At 37.1% G+C, this 24,198-nt stretch overlaps 1 long non-coding RNA gene across 3 annotated transcripts in view; it reads left to right on the top strand.

Annotated features, from left to right (window-relative positions):
* The window catches only part of LOC109449750 (uncharacterized), a 78,291-nt gene that overhangs the window by 48,377 nt on the left and 5,716 nt on the right, over positions 1-24,198 (top strand). For 2 of the 3 annotated variants that reach the window (XR_016022871.1, XR_002137749.3), the window contains exons 2-3: positions 23,404-23,428; positions 23,582-23,641. This is a non-coding gene — a long non-coding RNA (uncharacterized LOC109449750). Of the gene's footprint in view, positions 1-23,281; positions 23,429-23,581; positions 23,642-24,198 lie in introns of those variants that run through there. The other variant, XR_016022870.1, reaches the window with a different exon arrangement.

Below are 24,198 nucleotides of genomic sequence, written 5' to 3'. Positions count from 1 at the left end.
GCAGTTTTATTTAATGTAGGGTGGGAATCCATTGGAGGGTTTTAAGAAAAGAAATGACATGGGTTAACATATTTTAAAAGAGTTCATTTGGTTGTTGAATGCAGGGGGCAAGGGCAGAAGCAGGGAATCCAATCAGGAGTCCAGGTGAAAGGTGAGGGTGGCTAGGGCAGGGTGGTAGCAGTGGAAATGGAAAGCAGTGGACAGAGATGGGATATATTTTAGAAGTAGAGCAGACAGAATTTCCTCACAAATTGGATGTGGGAAGGAGAAAGAGAGGAGCCAAACATGACTCTAAGGTTAGTGGCCTGAGCAACTGAAAGTTTCAGGTAAAATGGCAGTCCTTTTTTATTAAGTCTGGGATGCCTATTAGATATCCAAGATCTGACACTAAGACATTCAGGGGAGAGGCCTAGGAGAGATATATATAGGCCTAGGAGATATACATGTATCTAAAATTTGGGAGTCATCGGTGCATAGATGTTGTTTAAAGCTGTGAGACTGAATGAAACCTGAATATAGACAGAGAAGAGATATGAGGGCTGAGTCCTGGAACATTCCCATGTTTAGAGGTCAGAGAGATAAGGAGGAACCAGTAAAGAAGGTGGAGAAGGAACAGCTGTTGAAGTAGCTGCTTTTGTATATAGTGAAGAAAATGCTTTAAGGAGGAAGGGATCGCTGTGTAAAAGGTACATGCAAATCGTGCTGATCATTGGGGCAAGAAAAATGAGGGCAGGAAATATATCATTGGATTGAGCAATGTGGACCTTTTAGCACTACCTGCTATCTTACATATTATCAATTAACATTTATTTTCTATCTCTTCCCATTTAAATGTAAGCTCTGCAAATTTCTGTTTTGTTCACTACTGCATTCTTAGTGCCTACATTAGTATCTAGTGTATGGTAAGTTCTCAATGAATATTCCTCAATAAATATTTTTTTGAATGGAAAAATTGTAAAAAACAAGAAAAAGTTTTTATTTCTCAATTCCTCTTTGTACAATGATATCTTGCATTTTTATAATTTGGTACAGGAAGTAATGGTATAGCACTAGACTTTGAATTATGTTGAAAATTTGGCAAGGGCTTTAACCTCACTAAGTTTTTGTTTCCTTATCCATAAAAAGAGATAGATAATAATATGTTTGAGAATATACCCAGAACCATGTCCAGCACACAGTAGGTATTCAATAAATACTTTGTAAACCTGAAGATGTCTCATGGACCAGACCACACAGTGACATGCAAATTTATTCCAGATAAATAAGTCATTTGACATCGGAGGTTTCATTTACTTGAGAAGTGAGTCAGAAAAAAAGAAACGTCGCTAGTAGGTTGCATTTCCAACAAAAAGCATCCGAGTGTGTCTCAAGATGGAATAAGGGCCATAATGCATTGAGATTAGGGTTAGTAGTATGGTTACTTCCTATAAAAATGTAATAGTTTTGAGGGGTTTTGTTTTTTGGTTTTTGTTTTTGTATCTTCGCTCTTATTGTAGATTCTATAGTTCAAGTATCATTTTACTATAGACCTAAAATGGGTAGGTTTGGTGAGACCACTCCCCCTAGAGCTGCACCTTCCTCTAGATTGCCTTGATCTGAATTTTAGGTACAGAGTTAGGTAGAGCAAATGCCATGGCTTTAAAAAACTGCAAATTCATTGTGATCCAAGTGTTAACCTCAAAAGGTTAACTAGGAAGCTCCTAAAGGATCTTGTAGGTTTAAAGTAGGCAAAGATTATATTTTAAAGGAGATAGGTCTTTTAGCAGGGGGAAAAATATACTGAGTGAGGAGGTTTAAAGGGAGATGAGACAACCAGTCGGAGAGTTATTCTGGATTATCACTTAAGTAGCCTGGGCATGCAGCCAAATCTCTTGGGTTAGTATTACTTCTCCTTTGTTGTTCATGATTAAACAACAACATGGACTTCTGTCATTCTGTTTCTTTGTCTTTTAAACAAAATCAACAGATGATAAACAAGTTTCTTTGGATCCTGAATATTTGGCCATCATCTTACCCTTTGTAGTTGCCCATAATGGATGACATTTTGGTATTGATGTATTGATACTGGACATCTCCAAGTGAGGGGGTGCCAACATGATGACTAACGTCCTGGTTCTTTAGAAATCAGTGCTCATGGGCAGGTATTAGACATTACAAGATGCTAAGAACTTGAAAGACAAATATTTAGAGAAAATCTCCAAGGATAAACTCCCAAATTGGGAGAAAGTTTGTATGCCGACCCTTTTCTCTCTCTTGATAATACTATCTTTTGCCATGAAATGTGGGTTATTGTAGTGATAAGGGGGAAAAGGCTGAATTGGAAAGGATGTTGAAATATGGCAATAGGAGAAAGGATTTTTTAAGTCTTCAAGTATACCCTTCAAGGAAACGGCTCAAAATATCACATTGTGAATTCCTTTTTTTTTTTTTTTTTACTTGGGCTTCACAAGGACAATAACACCTCCAAAATTACTGAGTCTGACTGGTCTTTGTCATTATTATTACCTCATTTATTAACACTTCCTAATATTAGACATTGTGCTAAGTTTTTTGCATATATTATTCCATTTACTTCTCACACAAGAACCTATGAGATAGGCACTATTAACATTCTCACTTCATACAGAGAAAAGTGAGGCTTAATTATAGCATCAGTAAGACCTTGATGATGTGTAGTATCAGAATAATGGGAAATAAGTGACTAGCTGAGGCGCTAGGAAGGAAGAACAAACCCAGTTAAGAACAACTGAACAAAGGCTAAAGTATAGTAATGGTGGAATAAGAGAACTCAGAAAAGTGCTTTCCCAATGTTTCTAAGACTTTGATGATAAGAAACAAATACATTAGATTTTTTATCCATTCATATTTTGCTTCCTTCCATGAGTTGGGCACTATTTTGGGACAGGGAATGCAGTAATGAATAAATGCAATTCGGAGGCTATTGAAAGACAGATAATTCAAAGAATGGTAACATGAGAAGTGTTACAGTGATGTTTCCAACACTTTTCTGAAGATGGGAAGTGGGTGACTTGTTAAATATACAGATTACCAGTCTTCTCCCATGGAAATGCTGAGATCCTGGATTAGTTAACAAACACCACAGCTGAGTCTTATATTCAGGAAAGTTTATGTGCCCAAATGCTTTGAGAGATCAAAGGTGGGGTGTCTACCCAGACTGGAAGAGTTAAGGATGGCTTCAGAAAGGAGGTGACAGCTGAAGAGGAGGTATGAGGATAGGAGGCATTCCATCCCCCAGCAAGGGGACTCATGTTCCAAGGTGTGCAGGTCTGAGCAAGCACTGACCTATTTAGGATGCTGAGAGCAATTAGACACCGTTGGAGCACAAAAGATACAAAGGGAAATAGCAAAGGACAAGGCTGGAGAGAAAGTTGGGGGACAGATTATGAAGATCCTGGAATGCCATGTGAAGAAATTTAGATTTTAGGAGATGCGTTTTAGATTGCCTTGGTCTTTATATTGTTTATATTGTTTTTACATATTTATATTAAATGTAATATATATTACTTATATGGTAATTACATGGTATTTATATATGCATACATGCATATTACATATAATATTATTATGCTATAATATTGTATATGCACAATTTCTATTTACTGAAATTAATTCATTTAAAATTTTCCTTAGACAAGACTTGGTGGTGTGTTACAGAGGAATGAATGACATTGGCATTCTGCAAAAGGTTGTTGGCCACTTTGCTGGGAGTAAATGTGATCATGGGAATCAAAATGAGAGAACATAGATAGAGAAGCAGGTCTCACAGGCCATAGGTTGGGGAAGACAGGTGCAGCCATCGCCTCCTTCTTGAAATAGTCTCTGTTCAAGCCCAAAGAGGATTTTTCTACTTAGTTATTATAAGACTGAATGTAAGTGGTATCATACAATATTTGTCCATGTGTCTGGCTTAGTTCACTTAGCATAATGTTTTCAAGTTTCACCCATGTTGTAACAGGTATCCAAATTCATTCCTTTTCCACTCTGCAGCATCAGTAGTTTTAAAAGGCCCCCAGGAGATTGTAACGTGCACCCAGAACTGAGACCCACCTGCCTCCTTATTCAGATGACAAAACTGAGGTTGAGAGAGAGGAAGTGACATTAATTTATCATCCACTCATTCCACACGTATTTGCTGCCCACCTACCATGTCCCAGGCACCATACTGGGCACAGTTAGACTCACACAAAGCCCTGTAAATTGGAGTTCAGAGCTCCTGATTCGAACTCTGGGAAGCATCAGTTTCCCCTGTTATAACACACCCTTTGTGTTTGAAAAAACTTCAAACTTCAATAGCAGTAAAACAGTATTTTCCACTCTGGGGCGATTTTGGAAACCAATTTTTAATATGCTTTTATTTAGACTTCTATTTAGAATCATCTTATTTTCTCTAATTATAATCAAAGTTGGACATAGTAACCAGGAATCAAAATGAACTATTAATTCAGTTGGCAATAGCTGACTTACAGTATCTTTAAGTTTACCCTCTATACCAAAAACTACCTGGTAAATAAATAAAAAAAAAGCAGAAAATCCTTAAATTGCTGTTTCTCTAAAAGATGGGTGGAAAAATTCCAGCCTTCAGTTTAATTTCATCTGGCCATGGGACAAATCCAAATAATTTATACCTGAGGCCATTAAATTATAACCCTATTTTAAAGTATATAAAAGCAATACCCTTTAAATGTATTTACTGCATAATAAAAACCAGCCAACAAGGTTCAAAAAAACATTTTAAAGCAAACAAAAGAAATATTTCGTATTTCTTTAGATAAAATAATGAGTCCGTTTTACTAGATTTTTTTGTGGTAAAATTTTTTGTTGTGGTAAAATATACATGATGTAAAATTTACCATTTTAACTGTATTTAAATGTACAATTCAAAGATATTAAGTATGTTCACAATGTGGAATAACCATCACCACTATCTATTTTCAGAACTTTTTCATCATCCCAAACAGAAATTCTATACCCATTAAACAATAACTTCCCATTCCCCATTTCCCCCATCACTGGTCACCTCTTTAATACTTTCCAACTCTATGAATTTGCCTACTCTGGGTACTACCTATAAATGGTATCATACAATATTTGTCCTTAGCGTCTGGCTTATTTCATTTAGCATAATGTTCTCAAGGTTCATCCATGTTGTAGCATGTGTCAGTATTTCTTTCTTTTTTAAGACTGAATAAGAATTCCTTTGTTTGTATATACCACATTGTATTTATTCATTTATTTGTTGATGGACATTTGGATTGTTTCTATTTTTTGGCAATTGTGAATAATGCTGCTATGAATGTGGGTATAAAATGATCTATTTGGATCTCCGCTTTTGATTCTTTTGGGTAGATACCTAAATGTGAAATTGCTGGATCATATGGTAATTCTAAGTTAAGTTTTCTGAGGAACTGTCATACAGTCTTCCACAGCAGCTGCACCATTTTTCCTTCCCACTGGCAATACACAAGGGTTCCATTTTCTCAACAACCTCCTCAATTTAAGTAAAATTTTACCTTTATTTATATAACCCTTGATATAAAAAAGTTTTCTAACCCCCTTATCTTTATTTTGCATTTATACATTGCATGGTCCTTTATGTTTAAATTCTTATTCAATCTTAAACACCTTCTGATTATAAAATCTCATTGTTCTCATTGAAAGCCTGTTTTTCCAGGTTTCACCATGCTGAGAATACTGATGCAGTCACATTAACAGTAATATATGCAATTTTACTGCTTCTTGTTGTCTCTTGTTCCCAAACAAATCTCCTTTTCTCCTGCCCTGCCTGGGATGTTTGTCCCTGGAAATCTTCAGGAAGTCGCTGCATGAGCTGGAGTACAGCCACTGACGTACTTACCTGAAAAGCCACTGGAGGGCAGCAGCTCTCTTTCACCCCTGACCCCAGTCCTGGAGAGGATACTCCCAAGTGGACAAGAGAGCCCCTGAAGCAGCAAACTGTCCAAGTGCTGCATGGCAACTCTACCGAAACAGGGGGCTAGCCCTCTTTCACACTCTTGGTCACACTTTGTCATCTGGGTTTCATAGAGTTCCATGTGGAAACTTGAGTACAAGTCTGAATCCAAGATTAATAACTGAATGAGAAAGTGGAGAAAAAACAAACAAACATTGTGACAGCTGATAGCTGGCAGGTAATAGCTGACCATCCTGGTCCCCCATTGATGATAAATAGTTTTCACAGCGTAACAATAATTACACAAGGTCACTCTGTGACCACAGTAGAACAAGACAATAACAGGACCACACCATAATCATATCCGAACATGGACAGAAATAAGGACATTAAACCACCACGAAAGTAACCAAATACTTCCCTGTTCTAGCTACAGGAGTGACTCTAGCCTGCTAGGTAAAAATTAAGATAACCAATCATTGAATTGCCCCTGCTTCTTGACAGAACTCAATCAAGGACAAACCCTTGCTTCCCCCCACAAATCAACCAGCACAAGCCCAACTCCTAATAAGACTCTCCCAACTGATTCTAAACCTAGACACCCTCAGGTCCTGGAGTGTGCATTTTCCCTTTGCAGCAAGCTTATAAACCTAACTATATTTGACAACAGTTGTATTGTTGGTGGCCTTTGACTGGCAAGCTTTAGCATGCTGGAGCCACCAGCTATTGTCCCCATCTGACTACTCTGCTTCCTCACTGGCTTCAGCCCACTTCCTCTCAAAAACACTTTCATGCAAATTGCCTGTAGAATGGCTGAGTTTTAGGTCAGAAATTTTTTTCTATATTTTCTGAAAATATACAATGAACATATTCATTCACTTTTATGATAAAGGAAAGAATTATACCTTTAAAATAATAGTACCTAAGAATATACTCCTTTGCCAACTACTCCACTGGTTAGAAAACTTTGAAAACCCCTGTAATTTTCTTCTAGCCTTACACAGCAAAATTAATACCGTACCCCTTTTTCTTTTTGTCAGTTTTCTACCTCTCATTGCTCCTTACTTTTTTACTCTCCAAACGCTTCTTTTCTAAGCTCATGCACAATTTTCCCTTCTTTTATTTTATTCTCCCATCTATAAGTTCTAATGTAGGGCCTGTGAGTTCTCAAATGGATAGCAGCTTCTGGCAGAGAGATGGCACCAATTCTTCCTGCCCCCCTTGGCAAAAATCACTACTTGGTCATGGGTCCCCTTCCCATGGACCCTGAATGGGACCTCAAAATGCTGCTCAACCCAGCAGTCCTGGTAGCTATAACTGACGCACTGGGTTTGACCTTTAAGATGAAAATGATTCATCATCTCCTAATATAGGTAACAATCTTGAAAACTAAAATTCCTTTCATAATTTGCGATCGTTTCACTTAGACTGGTATAAAACTCTTGAACAGTCTTTAAAGAAAATGATATTGGCTTAATAAAAATTCCTTAGTGTTAAATTAAAATTGAACCCATTAACTATTCAGTCTATTTTATGTACCCTCACTGCGTGCAATTGCAACAACAAATAGAAAATGGAGGCAAACAGTGAAAATGACATAATACAAAAATTGATTCTCAAATGTCCGTCCAATAAAGTAAAAACTAATAACACTTATCTCTGGTCAGTATTCATGTAGTGACCAGGGCTAGTGATAGTGCCACAAACTCTATGTGGCTGAACTGTTGATTTTTGAATGTCCGGACTCTTTCAATTATAAAATGATAAAAACTTAACTCAATCTAATTTAAGCAACAAAGAGAATGCATGGGCTCTTGGAAATGGGAAGTCCAAGGAATGGGTCCTGCTTCAAACTTAACTGGATCTAAGAGTGAAAATCATGTCATTAAATCTCTCCTTCTACTTTTCTCTTTACATCTCTCCCTCTTTCTTGTTTTCCTCTGTGTGGCTTCACTTTCAGGCAGAATTTCTCCAATGGGAGCAAAGATAGCCACCCACAGCCCAGGCTTATATTATTTTCACAGATAGCAATTCCAAATGCCCTAACATTTTCATTATTTTTTTGGAAAGAACTTAGATTATGTCACTTGCTCTTTCCCGGACAAGTGTGTGCCTAGGGGAATTAAATATTCTGCTTGGGCAGCCTGATTCACAAGCCCATGTAATTGACAGGGCCGTCAGAATCCTGTGGAGTGGGAGAGTGATAGCTTTCAAAAGGAAAGGACGGAAGAAGACTCCTCCACAGCTCCCTCCACCCCCAACCCCCTAAAATAGTAACAGATGGCCCCTTACATGAGAGTTTCCCCTGGGAGTCACAATTCTTCTTGCTATAGGAAACTAAACAAAATTCAACAGTTTTAAGAAGAGCATACTTGAGAAAATTGTCACCTTGAAGTGATGGATGGCTTAATTAGTATTTTAAAAAGGAAAAACAAAACAAAATTCAACCCACAACATTATCCAAATTACTGGAGGTATAACATCCTTGGTTTCTAGATGTGTAAATGATTCACTTGTATTTTTAGTTTGTAAGGAAATGGTGCCAGGTTTCCATTTTGAAACTGAAGCCACATTTTTATCCACACAACTTCACACAGAGAGGCTCATCTTGGACATGCATATAAATCTCAAATTATTCTTATCCAAATGTGTCCAACATTGTACCTAATATTTACTAGTCATGATGTTCTCACAGCCATGGGTGCTTCAAATCAGATGTGGACTCTTCCTTTAAAAAAAAAAAAAAAATCTCTCTTGAAGTACTTTAGTGCAGCTCTGGGACTTGATTTAATCAAGACACATTCTATTCAACTTGCATAGTTAATAATCTTTCATCGTTTGTTTCAGAACCTGCCTGACTCCCAAATTCTATATTCTCCTTCTCTCCAAAGATACCAACCATCTGGTCCTTAAAATAAATCTTAACCTCTAAAAGATACTCTCTTACTCGTCATGCAGGGACTTGGCACACAAAGCATACTCACTGCTAGACCAGCTCTGACCCCCTGCTCCAATAACTGGGCTCCTGACTTGTCTCCAAGACCACAATTTCTGGTAATCAGTTCTCATAATGACATCTGTTCCCTGTGCCTGAATCACTAACTTAGAAACTGTCTCTATACCTGGGGGCCCTGCCTTCTTCTTACCAGTCCCTGTTCTTATCATACCAGGGACTGAAGGTATGCACCATAACCTCAGCCTAGATACCTACCTGACAGATAGGTGACTCTCAGTATTTGGAGATCTATGAAGGGAAGCATTCAACATGTACCATCTGAGAACTTCAACTTTGTGCTGGGCCCATGCTTTCTTGGATTGTTGCCTGCTGTCTCTTACCGTACCTTCTGGAGGTAAATCTAGGCCCAGTATCTGTAGTTCTCTCTGTCCCTTTATACCTCCTTTACCTCACTGGGAAACCCACTTCCATCCAGTTCTTTCCCTTCTCTACCTGCCTGAGGAGAGCAAGATTATTTCTTGTCCTGCTGCATTTTCTCAGAATTATGAATTTTAGTTCATGAAAAAGTTACTCTTTAAGAAGAGTAATTTAATTGAATGCTGGAAGAGGAAGGCCAGGCTAGATTGTAGTCATTTTTACTCTTCTTTTGCACTGCTCTCATTTCGTAGGACTTTGGGTCACAAAACTCTTGACAGCCTTGACCTGAGTGGCTGGACCCATGACCAGGATCTGAGCCCCTCCCTATGAGTAGTGTGTTTGGTCCTGAGGTTAGAACCTGACCAAGCATGGCCATCCAGAGACCTTCCCTAGGATTTGATGTATACAAGTTTGGAGAGAAAAGCGAGGTTGTTATGCTGTGCTATAGGCCTGGGGATAGTGGAGCTGTCTTCCCCACAAAGTGGTGGAGTAAGGCTGAAAACACCAAGAATGAAGGTGCGAAGTCAGAGAATGAAATCAAACCAAGAAGAGATGAGAAATGAGGGGCAGAAACTTTTAATTTAACACACACTCCTGTTCTTCCCAGTATGTGATGCAATAAATTGCTTTTTGCTTAAACTAGTCTGAGTTGAATTTTTGTCTTTATAATTAAGAGTCCTGACTAATAGAGCACTATTTCAAGACAATCACATATCTAACCAAAATCTGCTGGAGATCTGGGGGCTATCCTCTCCACTATCTCACTCTTCAACTTTTAAACCTTTGGGAAGCAGATCTAGGGACCAGTTCTGTGTAAATTGCATTGAAACTTGCTTTAGCCTGAGGCTAAATTAGGGCTCCTCCTAATTCCTCTCTTATCTCATCCTTCCAACCCATCTTTAAGAGTTGGATCTGCAAGGAAGACACACCCTCAGTCAGCAGTACTTGGGTTCAGGACCTGCCTCATAAACCCTGTCACCAGCAGAGCAGAGAGCATATCAACCATATTTGATGGTATAAGCCTCTGGATTCCCTTTTTCAGTGCAGTGCTCCTGTTTCCAATGGCTTGCCCTGATGTCACTGATTATATAAGTCAGTCTTACCTGATGGTGCAGAAAATGATGGTGCCCTTAGGGAATCAATTTCTACAAAAGTCTTTCTTCTGTGGGAACGTGAAGAGGAGTCACCCTGAGTCTTGGGTTCCCATCTCCTTTCCTGTGGTCTTAGCATCTCACCCTAGTTCCTCCCTTATTATTTATAGTACCTTACCCACAGGGTTGGCATATGGCTCAGAACCAATCAGAGCCCATCTTTCAACTTTCTGAATTGAATTAGAAGGAAACCTTCTACATTTCCTTCCTCAGGTAATGCCATCTACAGAGTTACTCTCCTTTCTCAGAGCCTTCACACAAGCTGTTTCCCCAAATGGAATGCTTTTCCCTCTCATCTCACTTGACTAGATTTTTGTCTTTCTTTAGACCTCAAAAACTTGACTTCCTCAACTTAAATATTAACTCCTCAGAGATGTCTTCCCTGCCAGTTCTATTAAACAAGGACTCCCATTGTGATCTCCATCTCAGCTGCTTATTTCACAACAAAAAGAAGTGATCACTATGTTTTAAATATAGACTTACATAAGAAAATAGAATATATTTACATCTAAAAGTTGAAAAGAAAGACTTTGAAATGTCTTTTTTTTTTTAATTTTTTAAAAAAATTTATTGGGGTGACCATTGTTAGTAAAATTACATGATTTCAGGTGTACAATTCTGTATTACATCATCTATAAATCCCATTGTGTGTTCACCACCCAGAGAAAATGTCTTTTAAAAATACACTGTAAGAGAAAAATTGTCCCAAACCTGGACTGGGAAGAAATTAGCATTCCTGGTAAAATGCTTGGGAAGTTTTCTGAAATTTAACTGGATTAGGATTTATCCTGGGAAAACCAATCACCCCCTCCATTTAACTGACTAGAGTGACCTTAAATAAGCATTATTTTATATGCAATCTAAAAAAACAATTAACTTTTCTATTTTCCTATAAAATATTTCTTTTTTTTTCAATTTTAATAATGTACCCATTATACCCAAAATAATATTATTTCAACATATAATCCACGCAGGTGGGCGCCATGATTTCTTATAAAATATTTCTTCCAAGAGTCAATCTTTGGTCTCCTAAAAGCCTTTCCCTTGTAGTCAGATTGTAATAAAACTACAATGTGCTTCTAATTAAATTGTCTGAAAAGTTTTGCTTTTTAAAAAAAAAAACAAAAAACAAAAAAAAACAAAAATACCATCTTATAGTACCTTTACGTGCTCTATTTGTTCATAACTTGTTTTGGGTCTTTTCCTTATACTTGACCATAAGCTATTAAGCTGTGAGCTCGAATAGGGCGCAGGTTTGTATTACTGGGTGCTTATCCCCAAGAACAATTAGCACAGTATCTGGCAAATAGTAGGAGCTGCCGTGATATTTGTTAAATTAATAAGTAATCAGTGAATGAGTACAATTTAAATGTGTGCACATTTACAGACTAGATACAAAAAATAGTGTGATCCTCCTCTTTGCTTGTGATGGAATTCAGGACATGCTACCTCAAAAGATGGCACCTTGGTATATGGAATATTTTAAGCTAATGAAGTGTGAGAAAACAGCAGAAGCAATAAGTTTACTCTGACCTTCACCTCCCTCTTGGGGGCTGAAACGAGTCATCACTCAGGCGAGAGGTGCCCTCCTCATACCAGGAGGAAAATAGCATTCTTATAACATCTGAAGATGAAGGGATGCCAAGAAGAATTCAAACAAACAGGCCTTACTTACTAAGTTTCACCAATTTACTACACTTAGATCAAACTCCTTAACTAATCATATTTCTATACGACTGCCCGCTCTTCCTCAAACCTCACATAAATTCACTCAGGTCTAACTGTTTCTTTGGTTGTTCATTTCCTTATGAAGTCTCCCATGTTACATAAAGCTTAAATAAATTTGTATGCTTTTGTCCTGTTAATCTGTCTTTGTTAGTTTAATTTTCAGACCCAGCCAGGAACTCTAAGAGGAAAACCTTTTCGTCCCCTACACTTCTAAAAAATACACATGAAGGAAAGGAGTTTCTTTTTCTCTCTCCAACCTGTAACATGAACATATCTGGCATTCTTTGGCCCTTTCTAACTCCCCACAGAGGTCACTCTCAAATGTCATCACATCCAAACAGAAATCCCACTGCAACAATATTGGCGAGTAGTGATTTTTTAATGAAGGTTTCAAGGGAAATAGAGAGGTGGTTATGTAACACATCACTAGCCCCCCTTTTAAATACCTACTGGAAAATTTCTCTCTCCCCAAAGTTTCTCAAACATCAGCCTCACATTTTTTTCACTTTTCTCTTCCTCACATCTCTTCATCCTCCCTCCCTGTCTTTGACATTCGTAATTCCTCTCCTCCTCCTCTTCTTTCTCTCCAAGATCGTCCCCTTTATGTCTCTTTCCCTTTCCAAAGTAGAGCAAGTGGCCCTTTTTTGGCTTCTTCAGTTGCATCCCTACCTCCTCAGTAGGTTCTCTGAAGAAAGGCTTTTCTCAGGATGCACCATTAACAGAAGATGGGAGAGAGAAAGGGATGGCAAATTACTAATCATTGTTCTGTTTCTTTGTTTATATTCCTTCTGTTTGAAATTGCACAAGGGAAGGGGGGATTAATTGAGTGTGCAGTACAGTAGAGAACAACACCAAAATATGAAGCCTGCACCCAAGAGGTCTGCAGAGACAATTCTTTGTACCTAGACAGATTGTCTGCTAGAGAACTAAAGGGATTAAGTGATTTGCCTTGGCTTTTGTACTCCATTCGTGCCAAAATGGCTCGTTATAAGTCACTTAATGACTCAACTTGTTCAGGCTTCTCTATGTAACTTCTAAAAGAATGCATTGCAGATACCTTCTGTATAATTTTTAACTCACTCAATGCTCTCTCACTTCAGGTGTCTTCTATTGTCTTCCAGATGCAACCTTTCTCCAATTAAAAAAAAAAAAATGTATTGCTACATCCTTCACTGAACTATTAAGTGCTCGAGATGCAATAGGCCTCCTGCACATCTTCCATCCTCTTGCCAGTGTGGGCTGTCAATTATATGAATGTAGGTCTAAGGACACTGGAGGAGACATTTGCAGCATTCCACCATTCAAGCAAGTGTTCAGTGTCCAACCAAAGCTAATTCTATATGGGACAAAAATAGATGGAAATGTGATCTTTGTGGTTCAGCTTGGCTTGCTTTTTGGACTTAGCAGAGAACTGGTTTCATTTTTATATGCTGCTATATTCTCTACAGTGACTTTAAAACATAGTATAGAATCTTTAAAAAGAATATCTGTTGTTCCCAGTGGCCCCAAATGGATATTTTAAAGAGCCTAAAGCCAAAATATAATGCAATTCATTGTAGTGCTGCTTTCAGTATAATTCGGGTCTTTTTAAAAGACATACTATAATTTTTTCACTAATTACAAAAGTAGTATATACCTCTTGTGAAAATTTATGAAACGCATGAAATAAAAATCATCGTTAATCCTAAAATTCAAAGATAGTCACAATTGGCATTTTTGGAATATATCCTTTCAGTTTTTTTCCTACAGTCAGGGCCAATTTCAAGGGCATGGGACCTGATTAGTCACACTAACTCATATTCAGAAGGGCCCAATGCTTGGTAGAAGGCTCTACTGTTCTTGTCTTGGAATTATTAATAAGTTTTGAACAAGAGGGCCTCCATTTTCATTTTGCACGGGGCCCTGCAAATCATGTAACTGGTTCTGTCGACAGATATTAATGCACACATACATACTGATTATATATACATATACATATACATGTTATATTCATACACATATATAATATACATCTATATTTATAATCTGTGTCATTAAAATTCTAAATTTTTTTGTAAATGTTATTTATAATGCTTGGAAACATAATTGCTTATTTAATTATGTTCCTATTTATGCAACCTGATTGTTTAAAATTATGTGTTGTTTCAAATAATGATGAGAAACATCTTTTCGTATTGTGTGTTTTAAATGTATTCCTAATTAGTTGCTTAAAATAACATCACAGAAGTAAAACTGAAAGGATAAAGGGATATGAACATTTCTGGACCTTTGTATTTAAATTGCCAAATATCTTTCCAGAAAGATTGCTATTACCAGCAGAGGGTAAGAAACTCCCTGTTTATACGCTCAGCAGCAAAAAATATCATTTAAAAATATTTAGTAATTAAATAAGTTAAAATATTTTTCAATTACCTTAATTTCCATTTACTTGACTGCTAGTAAAAGAAGTTAAAATATATTTATTACTCATTTTAATTTCCTCTTGGAATTGCCCTAGAATACAAACTTCTCAACGTGACTTTTAAGGTCATTTGTGTCCTCCCATTCTAGCTTTATCTTCCACCACTCCTCTCCTTATCATTCCCCCACTCTATTATAAGCTCCAGCCATACTGAATTTTATTTATCCTAGAATTTGTCATGCTTTCTCTTGCTTCTGGCCCTTTAAACATTTTACAAACATTTCTGAACACCTCTTCCTATATCTCTATCTTGTTAACATCTGTTTGTCCTTCAGTTCTCAGCTTAAACATTATTTTCCCTGAAAGCCTTCCTTGACCCCTAAATTAGGTTGAGTGTCGCCCTGATCGCCTTCTTCTCCACTTCCTCCTCCTGTCCTCTTTCTTCTAAGCAAATTTTTTGTTTTGGAATAATTTTAGATCAACAGAAGAGCTGCAAGGATAGTATAGAATTTCCGTATACGCTTCACCCAGCTTCCTCTGATTTTAGCATTTTATATAACTGTGGTACATTTGTCAACACTAAAACGTGAACCTAGATGTGATACATACTATTAACTAAACTACAGACTTCATTTGCATTTTATTAGTTTTTCCTCTAAAGTTCTTTTGTTGTTGTTGTTGTTCCACGATCCAGTCTAAGATACTGTATTGCATTCTCATGTCTTCTTAGTCTTTTGTGCTACTTATGTTATAGTACTTATTACACTTTACTCCACTTGCCTCCCCTTCTAGAATATAATCTCTGTGAGAGTAGGGTCTATGTATTTTTCACCATTGCATCCCCAGTTCTTACAGTATCCATTATTAGCTGGTGCTGTATATGACTGAATATAAAGCGAGATTTTAAAAAAGAATGCTCAAAAAAGGACAAACCTCTTTCCATTTAAGTTCATAGAAAATCTCTTATATTGTGGTACATTTTCTCAATTATTCCATTTAAAGCAATAAAAATAATGGTCAAGGGACACATACTAGCCTGAGATGACTTCATTGAATGTTTGGATGCTTGTAGAAATCACCTGTTGGAATCAGTAAAAAGGGCGGCAAAGACATTTTTAAAAATTTGGTTATCTGTGTTTTGGGGGCTGTGACCTCACAGTTGTACAGGCTGGGTGTCCTTATAAATGAAGTTTTTAAAAGGAGATGGGGGTGGGGGGGAAAGTAGATGGAAACTTAAGGAAAAAGGCTTATTATAAAGTTCATTTTAAAAAAGCAATGCAGCTTTTTAGGCGAGTAAGTGGACAATTTCTGGATCAAAGTTATTGTCTCTTGCCTGGAACTTGCTACAATAGCCTCCTAAATGGTATCTCTGAAGCTTCTCTTGTCCATCTACAACCTGTTCTCCATCAGAATCCCGAGCAGTCTTTTCAATATTTAAACCTCCAACTTAAAAACCTGCAATTGTTTTCCAAGTGATCTTCAAATGAAGATCAAAATCCTCCAGGGACTACAAAACCTTGAATGCTCACTCTCCTGCTCAATCTTTCCACCCTTAGCCTGCAATTCTCAGCCCAAGCCTCACTTCCCTGACCATGTCTGTCCTCCAGGTCTATGCAAATGAGTTTTTCTTATTAGCTCATGTTAGTTATAGTCGTAACTATAAACTCTATGAGAGCAAGCCCCAGGTCACATTTTGCTCATGTTTGTATTTCTAACATCTAGCCAAGTACCTGGCATAGATAATTTGTGAGCGCTTGTAACTAATTGAAATGAATGAACCCTTCAGTAAGAGTGGTCTACCCAGTGGTCTAACAGCGTAAACTTTAATATTTGTATTTTTCTATTTCTGGGTACCCACACTTTGCATTTGATGTCATGAGCATTGACCATCTAACTTTGTTGAGACCATTTAGCTCTGTGATTCTGGGATTAAATACCTGTCCAGCTTAAGTGAAGTCTTATTTAGAGATCTTCATTTTTAGATGTCTATATCAAGCTAGTCATCAATAACTGACATCTGCTGTCTGATTCTCTGAAAGATCTTTCATCTCCACCTAATTTCATTCCGATATTTACCATAGGAGAATTCTCCCCCTGAGCTCTCTTGGCCAGGATCCTTCTTTAGACTTTCCAAATTCTTCCCCTGGTTAATGACGGTTCGAATATCCTACTTGGAAATGAAGGCTCACTTTCCAGTATTTGTCCCTGACATAGAGAAGGAACATAAAGCTCTGTGCAGCATATACTTTCTGAAATTTCCTTGGAGAATAAATGGTTGCTTTTCTGTATCTCATTCAGTTCTGTAGCTTGTGTACTGCTTGTAAGAATGAAGAGTACAGTTAGCCCTCCCTATCTGAGGTTCCACATCTGCAGATTCAACCAGCCACGGATCAAAAATATTCGGGAAAAAAATATTACATTATTATTGACATGTGTTATGCAGTTAGGCCTATGACGGTTGCGTCTGTATTAAAAATGTACAGACTTTTTTGTCTTGTCATTATTACCTGAACAACACAGTATGACAACTGTTTACATAGCATTTACATTGCATTAGGTATTACAAGTAATCTAGAGATGATGTGTGTAGGTTATATGTAAACACTACACCATTTTATATAAGAGATTTGAGCATCCTTAGGGGTCCTAGAACCAAGCCCCCAAAGGTAGACTGTAATTCAAGTTACCAGGCAGCTATATCTCAGATATATAGAAGACATTGCCAGCTTCTGTAGGGTGTACTTCATGGTATCTGTTTGTAGAGTAAAGCTGAGTTAACAGCAATTGTTTATCCCAGTGATACAACGCTCCATGCAGTGTGTCCTGCCTATAACTTCCTTGTTATCAGAGTTGCACAGAGAAACCATGATGCTCTATATCCTCAGGCTGCTTCCTTACTCCCTGGCCACAGGCCTCACCCAGAGTTCCAATCCTACAGAATTCTTTGTTCCCTAGCCCCATTTACATCTTCTTCTTCTGGCTCGCTGAAGGGTTTCATAGTTGTCTATTCAAGAGATCATTGAGTTAAAAAGAAAACCTCCCTTCTTTATTTTTCCATAACAATTAATTTCATCCAACATAATAAATATTTTATTTGTTCCCATGATTTATGGTCTGTTTCCCCTCCCTAAAATGTATGCTCCATGAGCAGGAATTTCTATTTTATTCATTACTGTAGTCCTAATGCTTAGAATAGTGCTTAACACATAGCAGGTGCTTAATAAATCCAAATACCTGCTCATGGAATTCATGATGCCCAATCTAAAAAATAAAGAGTATTCAAGATTAACTATATGATGCATTAATGTGATTTCTTTTCGTTTTAAATTGCTGAACAAAATTTTCAAAGTTAAAAAAAAAGCAGCCACTATTTTTGAAGAGAATGTAGACATATGGAAGAAATGAGGTGCAGAATTATGGAATTTAGATGAGCAATACCACTGAGGAGTGAGCACTTGGAGACAGGCTGGCTAGGTATAGCTATCTAGCACACATGCATCTGGGACCTTGGTTGCTAAAAATAATTGCCCTGAATAATTTCTGGGAGTGTGTATCATCCCTGATCTTCTTGGCTCCTCCTGCATCCCAGGGCTCAAACACTTGGCTTACTTCCTTGGCAGAGAAGTATCAGGAGATAATAGCAGAGTCAAGGGCTTTATAACAATGGGAATGAAGTGAGGCGGGGACTGGGTTGCAACAGCAGTTTCGGGAACCTGGTTCCGCCTGTCTGAACCTATGAAGGTTCTGGCTTCCCCAGGGGCTTCTTGGAGAAGCCAGATAACTCCGTTCAGAAATGCATGAGAGATGAGTTTTTTGCCCTTCTTCTCTGCCCTCCAACAGATAGTTCTGAGACTCACAGCCTCTCCAGAGATGTCGCATGTGACCAAGCAACCAGTTGTGTCTCTCTGAGAAGCTGTGGCTCTTTGCCCCATCCCCTTCCTCCCTGGATATGTATTCATCTCCCCTCACCACCCACCCCCCTCCCTATGCACAATAAAAATGAGCTCTCTGAGCTTTGTCTCAGGCTTTGTTTTCTAGAAAACTCAGGCTAAGATATAGAGTAGAGGCGGAAGTTGGCACAATTCAGTCTCAGAAACCTTACACTAAATCATAGACACACCTTACAGTTCAAATTCTTCTGTTATAGCTTTACTGCAAAAAAGTATATTTCCACTTCAAAATATTAATATTAAGATATTAATATCTAGCAAATGTCAAATAACCATAAAGTGAAAAATTGGAAGAACTTCAAGTGAAGACTGAAAAATGTGGAGATGAATTCTCGTAGTCAGAAAGACCTGTCTAAAATTCATTCATTCATTCACTGAACAAAGAGTATACAGCACTAATTGAGGTGCTGGAGACACAATAATGAAGAAGACAAATGGGTCCTTACCCAAGGAGCTTAAATACATTATATTAAATGGACATGTTTAATATAATGTCTGAAGGTAATAAATGATATGAAGAAAAATAAAGAGGAAGTGAGAGCTAGAGAGTGAGGAAATACTCTTTTAGGTAGCATGGTCAGGAAAGGCCTCTCTGGAAAGGAAACCAAAGCAGAAAGCTGAATGAAGTAAGAGAGGTATCCATGTGAAAGTCTAAAAAGATTAGCATCCAACGAGGCATGCTCTTACTAGGTTGTTTGTTAGATGAGCTTTGAGCTGAGAATAAATAAATAGAGCAAGGGAAGGAGAAAAGTTTTTGCTTTTCTTTTTTGATCTCACAATCATCTAAACCTGAACCTCTTCTAAATTCCTCTTGGTGGCTGGTTGTGTTTTTTAAATTACTCAGTATAAGCAGAAGATACTTCCTCCTTCTTCAATGCAAGATTGTTTCTAATCGTATTCTAGCCCCACACTTTGCATGGTATTATTGCAATTTATTTATGCATCTCATATCCATGTAATATGGAATATGAAAGCAAAGTACATATATTTTCAGCATTACATTCTCTGAACTATTTGGCATACTGCCTCTCACAAAGTAAATAAATAATTATTTGCTGAATTTAAAATTTTATTTTTATTGCCATAGGTACTTTTTATATCAAATCATCTGACACTTTAAAATTCCTAAATCACAAATAAGAGTTCAGTTTAGTCTCTTTGAAACTATGTTTATGCATGTACTGATTTTAAAAAAATAAAATATCCGGTCTTGGACAAGTTTACCTAATCTCTTTGAGCCTCAGTGTATATCATACAGAAATAACAATTCTTATTTGACAATACTTGTTGCTGTAAGAATTTAAAAGAGAACATAAATCATCTAGTATAGTACAAAACACATGGTAGTAGTTAATAAATTGTTGATCATTTGATCAAGAAATTAGGAAATTTCAAGGTTGATCTAAAACCAGGTTATTTGATTGTGTAAAGAATGTTCTAATTATTTGTTAACAGCATTTGTTATCAGTTATTTCCTATAAGGAAACCATGATATTATGACAAGATTCTTTTAAACTCAGGTTTATTGAGATATTGCAATAAAATTAATCATTTTTCAGTGTACAGCCTTTGAGAATGCATACAGTTGTGTAATTATCACCATAATTAATTTACAGAATATTAACATCACCGTAAAAATTTCCTTACACCCCCTTTGCAGGCAATTTCATCCTTCCATCTCCAGACCTGGCAACCACTGATTTGTTTTCTGCAAAAGATACTCTTTATTTATTAAGCAAATATTTATGAGGGTCTTCTATTTGGAAGTCCTTGAATATATAAAGATAAGAATACAGAGATTCAGTGAGACAGTTTGTGTCCTTAAATAACTTAAAATCTAGCCTAGTTTTATGGAATTTTGAGATTACTTGTCTACAAATAATATAGGACTGAATTTCGATATGAATTATGCCTTCAAAAGAGGAATAGGAAGAAAAAAACATTGCAAATGATTCCCTTTTAAAATACAGGACAAAATCGTACATTCATGAATGCAACTAATTATGATTTTCTTTAAAAAGGCACAAATTTATGATTGCCTGATGTTCCAGAAAATTATTTAAAAGTAAACTTTTAAAAATTAAGTAACATACATATAGGAAAAAAAGTGCAGAAATCGTTAAGTGCACAACTTGATCTTTCTAGGTTATGTAATGTCATCCCAGGCCAGCTCTTTGACCAATACAGGAAAAAGGCAACATCCTAAAGCCTTTGGTTTAGACAGAATAATTACATCATTGAAAGAAAGAAAGAGATAAGAGAATAATATTCTGCAAAGGCGCACAAAGAATTGTGGGGATAAGTCGTGAGAAAATGGATGGTACATTAAAATTCATGAGGAAATGTCGGTTAAGTTCCATGAATAACAAAGCGATTATTATGCAGGATCAGGCTTTTTTTTTTTTTCCATCATTACAGAAAGACACAAAATCATTATCATGATCTGCCATATGTTTTTCTTTTGTTATTAGATGCTGGGACAGGCCTATGAAATGGCTTGTGAATGGTCACAGTGGTGAGGAACCATGGTCGTGGTGCACGTGGCTTTCTATGGTTCTAATTATAAGCGCATTTAGACTTGGGGAAAGGAATAAATTAAAAAGAAGGGCAGACCGGCTGGGTGGGCATTTTCTTGTGATTGCAAAGAACAGAGTCTACTCTTTGTTGTCATGTTGTAAAATCGCATTAATTTTGTTGAACTGAGTCTATTCGTAAACTTACTGCCCCTTGCTTCATGCTTTACACCTGCCAATTCCAGAATAGACAAAGCTGGTATTTGCATTTGGAGTCACCACAACGGGGACTACACTTTATTTCAAAAGGGGTAATACATGTGAATTGAGAATGGTATTCACGTCAGCAGAAAAAAACAACCTGGAAACATAATCTTATAAAAATGTGCATCGTGGGGTCAAAAATGTACCTACATTATGATTCCAATATACAAAGAAAATATTGCTCTTTATTTTCTTTGATGAACCTAATTTTCCTTGCTAGCTTCTATAGACGGAGGAAAAAAACAAAAACAGAAACAAAACAGACTTTAAGTTTGTCAATTCAAGCTAACAACCTTTTTCAGTTGAAATGAATAGTCACTTTTGAATAATACATTTTCTTTTGGGTAGGAGCAAAATTTTTCACATTTCTCCCCCTTATCCTTGCTTCCCTTCTATATCATGTCTAACTGTATGGAAGGATTCGTGACCTTTTGGTGGTGAGAAGAGGACCCCCTGTAGGGGTCTCAAGATGGAAATTTGTCCCTGTGGCAGAATGGCATCTCTGTGGATTGGTGGCAGGTCTTACCTAGCTATTGGACAGATTGCTGGTATCATTACTGAGTCTGTTGGTTAGGCCATTTGTTCTACGCACTACAGCCTCACAGTTCCCACTAGACTCTTCCCCATTTCTGTTCTCCTTCACCAGGACCCCCTGTAGGCCACAAAAGAACCAGGGCCACTGCTTCAAGCTAATCTATCCACCCACTTCTCTGTCACCGCTGAACAGTTCACTGTATTGGACGTTGCACCAAGTCAAACAGAAGCAGGACATGAGCCCTTTTTTACTTTCAGCGTTTTCTTCATGCTATGCTCTCTAACACACGATGAGTGTCTTCCTTCTCTAGAAAGTTGACCTGGAGAAGAGCACTCAAGACACAGAGGTCTAACTCCTCTTTCCCTGCCCCGTTCAGGGCCCACTTCACCCTCCACTCTTTCTTAACAGGCTTTCTTTTTATCCTCTTGCTTCACTAGAAGGAGGTGCGCACTGTATGGCTCCATCTTAACGGCAGACAGGGCAACTTTTCTGTACCATGAAAGAGACTGTTAGCAGTGGATCCTGATAGGGTTACTAGTCTTTCCTTGCAAGGCAACTGGGAACTGGGGGTTTACGCAATACTTATTTATTTTCCTCAAATATTGTTCTGGTTTCTTTTTGAGGGAGCCTGGTAAATGTTCCCTAATTATATTTGCCACAGTGTTAAAAAATTATGATTATCAAGGAGAGAAAAATTAAATTTATGATTTCATATTTTAAACTGCTCATTATTTAACCCTTTTATGAAAATAGAATTCAAAATGACTTTCACAAAATTCCTATTTGGAGCTTGAGATGTGTTACATTAAGGAAGAGTGCATTCTAATTCTTATTTGAAGGATTGTATACCATTTTTTTTATTTATTTTAAATTTGGCCCCTTCCTCTCTTTTCTGTCTTCTTTGGCATCAGAAAAAGATTAATCTAATTCTCCCAATGACAAAAGAACTACATTGCCTCGAACCTATGAATAGCCAGAAAAACAAAACCACTGAAGCACCAAAACACACATCAAAGGAAGTGTGTACCTTTTATATGCTTCCATTTCTTTCCTTCCTTTAAAGAATACTAAACATTGGTGAAAGCACTGTTTTGGATGCATCATAATATACAGAAATATAGTCTTGGAATTCAAGGATCTTCTATTTTCAATTTCTCTGCGGTAGTCAAGTCATAGAGATAATTGGGAAGGCATGTGGTATGGTAGGTGTATTGCCTTCCCTATAAGCTGTGTTTACAATTCATGTCAAAAAGATATTTTTGCAGTCTCCTTCAATGTCTTCATAACCAGTGAGAAGTTGTTTATAAATATTTAATTTTTTACTTGCACAATAGGCTTATTCACTGAGATTTTTCTGTGAGATAATGTTTTGGGGTTTTTTAATGTTGAGTTCATATTCCAATATACAAAAACGATAGAATATAACATGGTAAACATTTATGTATCCAATAGCAAATCTTAACATGTTGTATTATTTGTTTCAGTTTCTTTTAAAAGAAATAAAATGTACAAATATAGCTGAAGCAACCCTCCCTCATTCTCTTCCCTGCTTACTACAGGTAACCAGTATCCAGAAGTTAGTAGGTATGTATCCCATGTTCTATAATTTTACTACATAGGTATATATCCATAAGCAATATTATTATTTTTTGTGTTTAAATTTGTATTTGTATGTATCATGCTGTAAGTATACTTTTGCAACTTTACTAATATAGCATAATTTATTTCTGCTCTCAGTTTACAGTGTCAGAAAAAACCCTTGCGATTAGTTCAGAAGTAAATATTTGGTTGGAAAGGGTAAGTAAGCACTAGCCCAGAGGAAGAGGAAACCCCTGGGTTTCTGGATATCAATGTAGACCCAAGATCTTTATTGTCTTTTTCCTAAATCTTTGTTGATGAGAAATCTGCTGAAAAATGTATTATTGTTCCTTTGTAGGAAATCTTTTTGTATCTTGTTGCTTTTAAGATTTTCTCTTTCTGTTGTGTTCTTTTGTTTCAGTGTATATGATTTTTGTTTTTTTACTGTGTGGGGTTCAGTGATTATCTATTCAAACATTGCTTCTTTCCTATTCTATCTATTCTATGACTCTGGAACTCCTTTTTTTTTTTTTTTTTACAGGACTTTATTGGGGAACAGTGTGTTCTTCCAGGACTTTTTTCCAAGTCAAGTTGTTGTCCCTTCAATCTTAGTTGTGGAGGGTGCCATTCAGCTTCAAGTTGTTGTCCTTTCAGTCTTAGTTGTGGAGGGTGCAGCTCAGCTCCAGGTCCAGTTGCCGTTGCTAGTTGCAGGGGGTGTAACCCGCCATCCCTTGTGGGACTCGAGGAATCGAACTGGAAACCTTGTGGTTGAGAGC

This window comes from Rhinolophus sinicus, chromosome 12 (assembly GCF_057876585.1).
Source record: "Rhinolophus sinicus isolate RSI-liver-muscle chromosome 12, RSI-T2T, whole genome shotgun sequence".
Lineage (NCBI taxonomy): Eukaryota > Metazoa > Chordata > Mammalia > Chiroptera > Rhinolophidae > Rhinolophus > Rhinolophus sinicus.
The sequence above is the reverse complement of the archived record's forward strand: the minus strand, read 5'-3'. Positions and strand labels throughout refer to the sequence as shown.